The sequence below is a fragment of the Geospiza fortis genome, unplaced genomic scaffold (assembly GCF_000277835.1).
Source record: "Geospiza fortis unplaced genomic scaffold, GeoFor_1.0 scaffold1111, whole genome shotgun sequence".
Taxonomy (NCBI): domain Eukaryota; kingdom Metazoa; phylum Chordata; class Aves; order Passeriformes; family Thraupidae; genus Geospiza; species Geospiza fortis.
In genome coordinates, this window is record NW_005054579.1 from 125529 (window position 1) to 137450 (window position 11922).

The window sequence follows — 11922 nt, forward strand, 5'->3', positions numbered from 1 at the left end:
AGGAGCTGAACGCATCTTAAAACCTTGAGTAAGTCTCATTGACTGAAGGTTTCAAAAATAATACAGTTCCATCTATCCTTTATGATCCAATGTGATTAAAAGACATCAGCCACAATTCAGAATCTCTCTGACTTTAAGATAGTTCCTAGTGCAAAAGCCCTAATCAGTTCCTAAATACAATTATCCATAGACAAGATGAATGAGAACCCCTTCTTTATTTATATCCAAGCTTTATGTTTGTAAAAGAACTGATGATTAGAATTTTCCATATGGTTCATTTTAGGGCCTGACATACATCTATCAGTGAAAAAGTGTCCCTACAGGCTCTGAAGAACTGAGACAAACCAGTGGTGAAATCTATGTCTTACTCAGCTAACAGAAGTCTCAGAAAAAACACATAGCTAAACTTCAGTAATTCCAATCCACCTTCTACAAGGACAATTTGAAAAATATGAGTATCATTACAAGTAATATTGCTGATATTATTTTCAGGGGAAAAAAAAATCCCCCACAACCTCCACAGAACCATGTTTTCTGCAAGCATAAGTGTTCAGCCTCCTCATATATAGCCACAGTAAATCAGAGCAGACTTTCATGGAGATTGTGTTAGAAAAGGAAAGGAAGAACAATTGAATTTGATGCTATGCTTGTTTTTTGTATTTTTAACTGGGGTTAGGATTAAAAAAAATTTAAATTACATTGAAGTAGAGTTAAGAAAAGACAAGATGTCATATGCGGGATCACTAATCAAACACAGCCAAGATAATATGCACCATGTCTTGCTCAATGGGAACTAATTACTATAACATTAGCTTTGCAGTGTTTAAACAACCATTTCATTATATTTTTTTCTACACTGATTAAATTTTCTCAGCATTTATAATGCATCATTACATCTGCTTTGTGCACAGATAATGCAAAGCATAGCTGCTTGTTAAAACTTCACTGCTCTCCTTCATAATTTTAAATAAATCTAATTTGAATCATTTGCATAAAGTTTTTTTAAATATTGCTAGTCCTTTATTAACACCACATCTTAGGTGTGAAGTGGCTAGATGTTGCCACTTGCCAAAAGCAGGGTTTTTTTCACTTTCAGGGCCTCAGGGAACTACACATGCCAGAGGTAAATGATAGTAAGATCTAGTAATGAATATTGGTACACTACAGCAGCCCACAGCCGAGCACGGTGTGAGCACAGGACCTCACTGCCATTCTCCCTGTTGCTATGGCATTTTGTCTCAGGAGTGCAGCAATGGACAAAAATTAAAATGTTAGTCTTGTGGTTCATAATAATCTTTATGGATGTAAAGAATACTTCAGAGAACAACTAAGGAAATGACTTGTTGAAACTCTTTCAGAAAGAATTCTATATTTTCTTCAGTAAAAAGCTACAATGTAGCAAGTGTTGTACAAGGTTGTTGCAGTGAAATCTCTTGAGTCTGCAGGGGAAAAGCTACATTTTTGTTGTTTTAAACTAAGAAATGAAAAAACTTTGCTTATTTTTTTTAACATTGTGAAGCAATAATTTATATTTTTAATTATTGACCATGCAACATTTTATTTCTCTTTGCCATTTATGACATACTTTTTTCCCAGACCTCTTAACTTTAATATATGAATGTTAAATATTCTACTTGGTGAACATAATTTGCTGCCAGGGAAGACAGATCTGGGAATCCCAGATCCCAAATACACAACTGTGAATTACCAGGAATTTGAAGAACCGTTTCAACTCACAAAGCATTATGAATTTTGGGGGAAATTAGAGTAAAAGCACTCTTCTGGAGGACATCAGAAAAAAATATCCATCTTCTTTCATCTCTCCACCAGGAAGTTATAAATCTTGATAAACAAGAAGACTCAATCAAAGTCAGGCTCAGCTTTCAGTGACATTGGCATAAATCCAAAAAAATCTTTTCTCACTTTTAAGGCGTAAAGATAGTAGTATCCAAAATGGAGGTTTATCCTCATATGTTTAATATTTCTATTATTTTAATTATAATAAATCCTAAAATTGGGTGCTCAAGAAGATTTTAAATTTATTTCCGGTCTAATAATTGCTCTTTAATTATTTTACCTCTGCAATGAACCAAAATTATGACACAAATACTGTTAAATTGGTTCTGGTCAAGATATTGTATTACCCTAGGAAGAATCCAAAAATCCAAATAAAGAATAATATTGTCAATGTAGTTGTGCAAACATTGGTGACTCCCAAGGAATTACCTTACAACAAAAAACAGTGAATTGGACAAATGATGGAAATATATTAGAGAGTCATTTAAAAGACCACAGTGATGATGTTAATGCTAAACATTTACAACTGGGCAACATCCAATTTTTTGTCCAAAAGGCATATTGTTGTTTTGTTTATTTGTTTATTTTTCTTTCCAAGGTCCCTAGAGTCTACTTTCCTCTTGTGTGGAATGTCATCTGTGCTCAGCTGGTTTCTCCTTGCTCTAAAGGTACTTCACAACAAGCAAAGAAAAGTAACTTCAACTCTTTCTATAGAAACAAATATTTTCTCTTAGAAAAAATTAAATATTTTATCTGCTGAGTAAAATAGAACTCATCCTCTATCTTCTCCTCAAATAGAATATTTTTTCAATGGGAATTAAACAACACCAAAATTATGTTAGATATACACAATCTGTATTAACTAGATAGCAGTAAGAGTTTTATACTAGATATGAAAGCCCAGCACCAGTTTCAGCTTGATAGACATGCTGCTAATAATTACTCCTCAGCAATATTAGTCTCAGGGAAGATTAGTCCTTTGCCCACAAACAGCTTTTTCTGAAGGCAGAAGCTCTTGAAGTCCTTTTCCTGTATTTATACACAACTACTTCAAAATAAAGGGCTGGCCTGTAAGCAAAGAAATACATGCTCCTTCCCTTTCCTCCTCAGAGACACCACACTGTTTGCAGTTTCCCAAATATGCCAAACACACACACACATACACAAAAAACCCACAAAAACCACACACAAAGCAAAATAAAAAACCAAAGTCACCCAACAACAACAACCAAACAAAAAAAAAAACCAAAAAAAAAAAAAAAACCAAAAAAAAAAAAAAACCAAAAAAAAAAACAAACTGGAAGGAGACAGAAGACTGTAAAGAACACCAGAGAGTTAGCTCTGTCTTAAGACTCAGAACCATTCTGCTGCAGTCCAATAATGAAAGCTTTAAAAATCATTTCATCAGAAATAACTACAAGTTTCTCTCTTGAAGAGAACAGCCTTCTTCAGAAACCTTTACTCCCCTGTACCTTCAGCTGCCAGAAAATCAGAAGCAGTAAGCAAGAGTCTTAAGTGCCAAGCAAACCACAGACCTTTCATCTTCTAGATCCCAAGACCAGATCCTTCAGAGGTGAACAGCACAGCTCTCCAGACAACAACAAACTCTCCTTCTGTGTAAACAAAAGAAGTGACAATGCCCTTGGGCTCATTTAAAATTCTTCAATGGAGCTAACCCTTCCAGTTTTCCCCTTCATATCCCTTGAACCAATTTTATTTCATTTTAGGCTCAGAACAGCCCTCCCTCACACCAAAGGGATTCACAGGTGCTTTTTGCACACAGATCATGTGAGCTGCTCCTGTGGCAGGGCAGTAGAGGCAGGGCATGTCTGTCTCCAAATGCTCACTCTAACACAGGTTCGTCCTTGAGACTCGTAGGATTCGTAGATGAGCATCCTTTCCCTTTGGTAACAATAATACCTACTGCTCCCAGTAAAACTAGGAAGGCCGTGCCAGTGACAGTTTTCTTCTTCATGCTTGTTCGGGTTTTTTTTCTTTAAATCTTCACAGAGCAAGTGGAAAGAAATAGACAAATGACATGGACAAAAGCTGCCTAAATAAGAAGGAATCAAAGTATGATAAAACTATATCAGTCAGGAAATTCAGCAGCTCTTAAATTAAGTCTACAAAAGAGATCAGGAACATGTAAGTGCAACATATTGAATTCTATATAATTTTCTTACACAATTTTGCATCAAAATCATCCCTTCTCAAATACAATCAGTGTTTTATTCAAAGAATGGCTAAAGGATAGTTCCTTCATTATTCTGGTCAATATCCTGAGCCAGGCAAAGCTTTGCAAGATAGAGAGAGAGATTAGAGAGATGGATAGGGAGATAGAGAGATAGATGATCATAGGTAGATAGATAGATAGATAGATAGATAGATAGATAGATAGATAGATAGATAGATAGATAGATAGATAGATCCTGACTTATAATTCAGGCTAAATCCTTATGGGTAGGTTCTCCCTACCCCACTACTCTAAACTAAGTCAGTTATTTTTCCTGATCACACTTTGGCCCAACTAGATGTTAAAGATCCTTAACAGATGGTTCATTGTATTTTTTTTTTTAGTTGCAAGTATCCTACAGTTGCTGCACTGACCTGCAAAGTTTCTGTGAAAGAAAGATGTACACAAATGTATAGACAAAACAACAAATTCAATATGTGAATTTGAGGCCAAATTGTAGGATAGTATGAAGGATAACTGAAATTCATAGAGATTAATTTAATATGCAGAGTTAATAAATATCATAACCACCTTGGTTAAGAAGTAGAAGCAGTAGAAGTTCAGTTCAAGGTAAGTTTTAGGGTATTCAGGTCTGCTTTTCCTCCCTGCCTGTTATCTCCACATCATGGTGAGCTGATGAAGTCCTGCCTTAATGCAATTACATCCTCTGCTCAAAGAAACACCCCAAAGCCTCCTGGGTCCTTTTCCATTACCAACAAAATTCATATTCTGTTGTGCCTGGCTTTATTACCCCTAGAGCAACTATTTATCATTTGCTGGAAGCAAAATAACAACAACAACAACAAAACCAGCAACAACTACAAAAAATTCTTTTACTTTTCTTTTCTACATTTAGCATAACAGTACAGGACTCCAGGTATTTGACTGTTAGAGACCCCACTGCACACTGTAGCCTCCTCAGCAGAGACTGCCAGCTAGATCACACAAATAGGGACAGATTAAAGAAATAAAAGAGTGCATCTTCACACTAAGCTTTTCAAAAAGCTCGCTTGAATCTGAAAAGAAACCTTCTAGAGCAAGAGCATTTTTAGAATACACAAACCATGAAAGAAAATACTTGATAATGAACTAACACACTATCCATTAAAATGCAATTCTAATGAAATTAAATGATTGCTTGGTACTGGAAGAAAATTTTCCTCAGTGCATATAATATGGTGTTATCTGATATAAAAAATTAATTACTATCTTTATTGGAAAAAAAAATTAGGGGCAACTTTTCCAATTCATTCCCTTGTGGATAAAAAGCAGAACAGCTTCCAACTGAAGTTTGGCTCCACATATCTGTTTTTGCACAAAAATGCTTTTCCTTTTCCAACCTATTTTCCTCATGGTTTTTCATGTTGTATAATGATAACACTATCATGATTCTTGGAAACTAGGTAGGCCCTAGTAGCTTAATCTATTTATGCAAGGACATGAATTTTGTGTACCCTAAGAGGAGTTTAGTGGCATTTGGCCCATCAGTGCTCAGAACTGTATGGAACACTTCAAAGACTTTACTTGTGAGAGTGACCAACCAATGCAACAGGTTGCCCAGAGAGGATGGAGTCTCTCTCTCTGGGGAAATCCAAAAATTCTCTGGACACAATCCTGTGCCATGTGCTCTGGTTTGACCCTGTTTGAGCAGGGAGGCTGGACCAGATGACCCACTGTGCTCCCTCCCAACCCAGCTTAACCCAGTGACCCTATGATTCTGTGAAGGCAGTTGGTGTAGATGTCTGTGTGACTCTGCACAATCTCTCTGTGGGAAGATGTCTTTTATCACTCCAAACATTTTCACTCCTGTGAAAACCAAAAGGAGTTTGCAGTAATCCCTCTTTGGCATTTTGAGGATTGAGCCAGCAGTTCTGCACAAAGGCAGTGCCAGTTCAGGTGGACTGGCTGCAAGGCACCAACACAGTGAGCACTGCTGTGGCTGTGCAATGGCATCTTCCACTCCTCCCATTTCCTTTTCCAGTCTGGAGGCAGCAGAAGTGTCCCAGGTGCTCTGCCCCCATCTCCTATGTGGCCATGGCTCAGTTAGGGGGCAACCTCGTCAATGCTTTTGACTGTAAAATTCAACTGTGATTCAGTTTTTTTTTTTGTAATCAATCTCTGTGTCAAACTTAACCAAGAAAACTGTAGACTCAACAAAATAAAAAACTTGGGCCAGGAAATGAATCAAGTGTAATTGCAAGCAATCCACTTCTCACCCAGCAGGAGTAAGGTAGCATTGCCAAGAGATCTAGCAGATTCAGGACAGGTAAGGCTGCCTCACAGAGGATCAGCAGGTGCTCTTCTACAAAGACCTCATCTCTGTTTGCAGCTTGCTCTTTGGAGTTAGGCTAGAAAATATTTCAAATAACAAAAAAAAAAAAAAAAAAAAAAAAAAAAAACACAATAGAATTTGGGGCAGAGACAGCAGCACATTGTGGTAGTGAACACACTCATTTCTTCCTGAAAGATAATACTGTCTGTCAAGATCTAGCCCATAAAAGGTTTCATATGCTGCAGTTCCACTTCCTCATATTCATGCTGAAAAGTTCAGAAATTGTTTTCTAGGGACTCAAAGCCAGAAATCCTTCTTTCTATCTAGGTTACCTTAAGGATGAAAAACGTTAGCAAGCCCAACAAAACAGTAAAGAAAGAGTGGTATAAAGTGGAAACCTGAAAAGATATGAGGGTAAAGGCAGTATTCACAACATATTAGACACAACCGACCAAAGAGTTTCAGCAGGGGCAGGAAAATTTGGGTGAGTATAATGAGCTGCATTCATAGCAATTCCCACAGAGAGATGTCAGGAAATAAAACAAACAAAACTTTGCTCTCATGTACCATTTTAAGTGTTATCATTTTGTGATGCATATTTGGCACCATAGACTTTGTGGAGGATCCTTCATGTCTGCCTGATATCTTTTCCCATGTGGGAAAAGGATGGCTGCTTTCTATCAACATACAAACAATGCAGCATCTGTGACTAGGGAAACTAAGACCTTCTTCATTTTGTGTTTGTGAATTGTTTAAACTGCTCAGATTCCTGTATTTTAAGCAAAAGTATAAAGCAGCCAGAGGTACCTTGCAGTACAACCATCAGTAGTCCCATTACATAAAAGAGAGTCCTCAGGTACATGGAAACAGTTTGGACTCAATGTTGTTTGAGATCAAAGTGATCTGATGCTGGCAAAACCTTTTTTCAAATAGAAAGTCACTCAACTGCTCAATTAAACTGAGTTCTATTGCCTCATTCCTGAAGCTGGATTGGAGCTTCACTTACCCAGTCTCATATATTCCTCAAAATACCTGCACAAAATCACTGGAAGTCTTTTATGCTGTGGCTTCTCCATGTTCAAACAAAATAATTGCATATAGTCTTCTCTACCCATCAGAAGCCATAGTCACAAGCATCTCAAATTCAGTTACATTCTTTCTCTTTTCCATTCTTTTTGCCATCTTTAAAAGTATAGATCACAAAATATACTTGTTAACAACAAACAGACTAAAAACAGGAAAGTCATAAACACTTCAATAAAAATTTCAATGGCCATATTTACACTAAACATTGTAGGACACAATAGACTAATTTAATTCCACTTCCCACATTTTCAGTTTCATCTACATATACAGAGGTGCCAGCTGTATATTTTTCTTTGACTCTTTAGGGTGTGGAAAAAGCATGAGTTTTTTTGACTGGTATTCAGTCCAGAGTTAAGCCATTTGTTTTCAACTGAACACATTATAATTTATATTCATTTAATTTCTCCTTTCTCAGTCTCATGGGAAGGGGAAAATGCTAGTTGAAAATTTGCATCTGACCACTCTGACAGCTGCTCTCAGGCGAGATTTTCAATCTAGCATGACCTACAATTTTTTATGGTTAGTGAATAAATGTAACATTACTTTTCAAATTTCTTAAAGGAGTGGCACTCTTTATTTTAAAAGAATTGAAACTGCATAGAAAGGGACCTAGGGGTCCTGGTCAATAGAAAGTTGAACACGAGCCAGCAGTGCCCTGGCAGCCAGGAGGGCCCCTGTGTCCTGGGGTGCATCAGGCACAGCAACACCAGCCAGGCCAGGGAGGGGATTGTCCTTCTCTGCTCTGCACTGGAGCAGCCTCACCTCGAGTGCTGGAGGCAGTTTCTGGGCGCCACAACACAAAAAAGACATTGAACTATTAGAGAGTGTCCAAAGGAGGGTAACAAAGACGCTGAAGGGCTTTGGGGTGAAGCTGCGTGAGGAGTGGCTGAGGTCACTTGGTCTGTTCAGGCTGGAGAAGAGGAGACTGAGGGGAGACCTCACTGTAGTTACAGCTTCCTTGTGAGGGGAAGAGGAGGGGCAGGCACTGAGCTCTTCTCTGTGGTGGCAGTGACAGGACACGAGGGAATGGCCTGAAGTTGTGCCAGGGGAGGTTTAGTTTGGATATGAGGAAAAGTTCTTCACCAAAAGGGTTGTTGGGCCCTTGAACAGGCTCCCCAGGGCAGTGGTCACAGCACCAGCCTGACAGAGCTCAAGAAGCATTAGGACAGTGCTCTCAAGCACCTGACTCTTGGGACTGTACTGCGTAGAACCAGGAACTGGATTCAGTCATCCTTGTGGGTCCCCCCTAACTCAGGATATTCTATGATTTCATTCTATCATGTATGATATACAAGAAATAAATGAAAACCTTATAAAAAATTACTAATGCTGTTATAAAACATATAAATTCATTATAAATTCTGAAGTTTGTCCAAGTGTTCAATTTTCTTTCCTACATAATAAGATCTCGAGAGTAGAATGTCTTATTGCATTGAAATCCTCTTCTGGATTTTTTAAAGGTAATTCATCAAGTAATTAATGCTTAGCTGAGAGATAGATTTGCAGGATTAGAATGACAAAATCCAAAACTTTAGGATATATTCACATAGTTCTGAACAAAACAGAATTAAAAAGGAGAAGAAACACAAGGAAAAGGAAAAGATAAATTGAAAAAAAAATAACAGACTTGTTTGCTCTTATTTTGGTTTGGTTTTTTTTCTAATAGATCGGTTTGAATCTGGTTTTGCCTCCATGTTGAAGTTCAAAGATCAATTTGCCTTATCTGTTTCTATGTCCTTTTGTAGTCTTTCTCCTTAAATTCTCCTCTATACTGCAGCACAGTAAAAATCTCCTCTCACTCTTCTTCTTCCCCAGCATCCCCTCCTTTCTTCACTGGACTTCGGCAGTGTTTCTGTTACCAGCCCAGATCAGCATCTACCAGAACTGCAAAACTCATTTCAGCTTAAGAAAAGGTGAAGAAAGGGGGCAGGAATCCTCACCATAAGATTAACTAGAGTAGGTTCCCAAAAGGTTTGTAATTTGGAGATTTCAACTGGATGTAGTCTCCCAGACTTCTGGTGCATCTCTGTCACTGTCTAGCCAGTGAAAATGTTGATGGCCAAAGACTATCAGACATCACAGCATTGCCACAAGTCAAATAATGCCACAAGCTATGTCAAGTCCCTATGGAAATTATTCTGTTCTTAAGGAGATAGCTCCATTTATTATCTGCAAAATGTTTGAACCAGATGTCTGCTTTCAAATCAGGTACTTCTGGCAAGGTGTTTTAAAATTACCTTGGGGAGCAGTTCTGGAAAAATAGAGGAATTTTCAATAAAAGTTGATAAGAAATCGTTCTTTAAATGTACCCTATGCTGTACTTGATCATTTTATACATTTTCAGTAGTGTAAGACACCCTCTCTGTAGGTTTCACCTCTCAGAGCCAGAAATTTGTCAGGTATTCATGGATATTTTTCACTTGAACTTCTCTCATAAACTGGGACGGGTGAGTCTCAGGTATTTCGGACAACAGTACACAAACTCATGGCAGGTCAGCTCTTCTTCATATCACTGGAAGAGTGTATAAACAAAAAAATCGAAAGCAGGTTTGCTCATTTTCACATCCATTTACATAACACAATGTAGAAGGAGCTAACAATAACTGGGAACTCCCTTCTGTAAGCAGTGAGTCAGTAACAGGTGACATCAGCCAGCAGAGATCAACAGGAGTAAAACTTAACATAGGGTAGAACTGAGTTTACTGGATTCCCTAACCTGTGCTTTTCAAAGGACCCTCACTTCATTTCTTAGAGTGTCTTATTTCCCAAAACAGCGAATCCCAACACCAAGCAGGGACAGGCCTCAGCTGAGGGACCACTTTGTTGGCCAGGAAGAGCCTTAGCAGACCTCTGAGATGAGCGACTTGAATTCATGGAGTAAAGAGGAGTGTTATTTATCTACCCAAATGGCTAAGTCAAAGCTCGAGGAACACACACAATGAGAATTTCTTCACCATTCACATTCCAGATTTCACAGCCACGAGGTGAAGCACCTGCTATGAAATAAAATCCTGCCCTGGACAGCCTCCAGGCTCTAAAACAGGTGCTAATGACACTAACTGAGTCACAGTGGAAATGTGAAGTCCTGCAGGGTAGTCACAAAACAGAAAATGGGAATGAGAAATACACCAAGAAACTATATAATTTATCAGAAATGTAGGATGTTTATTGAAAAGCTACCTAAAACAGATTCAAAAAGCAGCACTTAGGTCACTGATACCATATACAAACCTTGTTCTATTAGAAGTTAGAGGTTTAAGTGAGGTGATTGATTAAGTATCTTATTCTTCCTTCCAATATCACAAACACTGGATCATGACACTGTCCTATCTCATCCCAATCTGCCCATAATTTGCAATCTTTCTTTGTTTATTCATATCTGTCAAGGAAATAGCTGAAAATTTGGGTGGAGCGATCGTAAAATCTGAGCGTCTAAATCTGTCAGTCAGTGCCAGGAATTCAACACAGGAACTCCCATGGACATTTGGTTAGCTTCTATGTAAATGAATTAATGCAGAAAACTAGAAATTAAATTTGTTTGTTTGTTTGTTTCAGTTTGGTCTGGTTTGGTTTGGTTTGGTTTGGTTTGGTCTGGTTTTGTTTCATTTCCTTTGGTCTGGTTTGGCATGGTTTGGTTTGGGGTTTTTGTGCATGATCCTTCAAGGGTAAAAAGCAGAATGCTAAATCAGTACAGCAATCCACCCAGACACCCAGGCCTTAAGCTTGTACCATTGAAATTACCAGAAGTTTTGTCACTGACTCCAGCAATATGATGGTATACTGTAGTATCTGAAGCTTCATAGATGCATGCCAGAAATGTCACAGGAGAGTATCAGAAAACCACTGTAGTAAGTCAGAATATCCCTCCAGTAAAATATATTGCTCAAAGATTTATTCCAAAGCACCTGTATCAAAACCTGGTTTTGGAACAGTCCTCTTGAATTGGTCATTTCTCCCCCAGCAGCCACATTTATAACCCTGCATCATCCGTACATCTGAGACTGATAAATGTGCTGAAAAGGTCATGCCACGCAGCAGTTGCTGAAGGGATGCTACAAAAGGCCACTAGTAATAACTCATGCAGGAAAAATTTACTCACTAATCTTAAAACTCTTAAAATCCTTCTTTGCAGAATGGCAGAATGGCTTGCAGGAACAGTAAATGCCCCTGCCTAACTAACACTTTCAGTACCTTCCTTTCCAAGGTATTCTTTCATGACACAGTGTTTGGTACATTTTCATTGTTGAGTTGGACCTTTTACAACTGCAGAAGAAAAGAAGATGAGAATTTTACATGGGCACATTTTTGAATGGGAATTACCTGGCTTTTCCAAATACAAGACATGTATAAGGTATCACACTTTCCAGTGACTCTCACAATAGTCTCAGCATATGGGATATCACAAAGAACATGATTTCTGTTTTGCCAACAGTTTTAATTTACCTATTTACTATTTCATTACTACTCTGTCACAGCACATTTGATGTCACAAACATAAGCAGAGCTGTTTTTCTTCTCTTTTATTTCTCCTTAC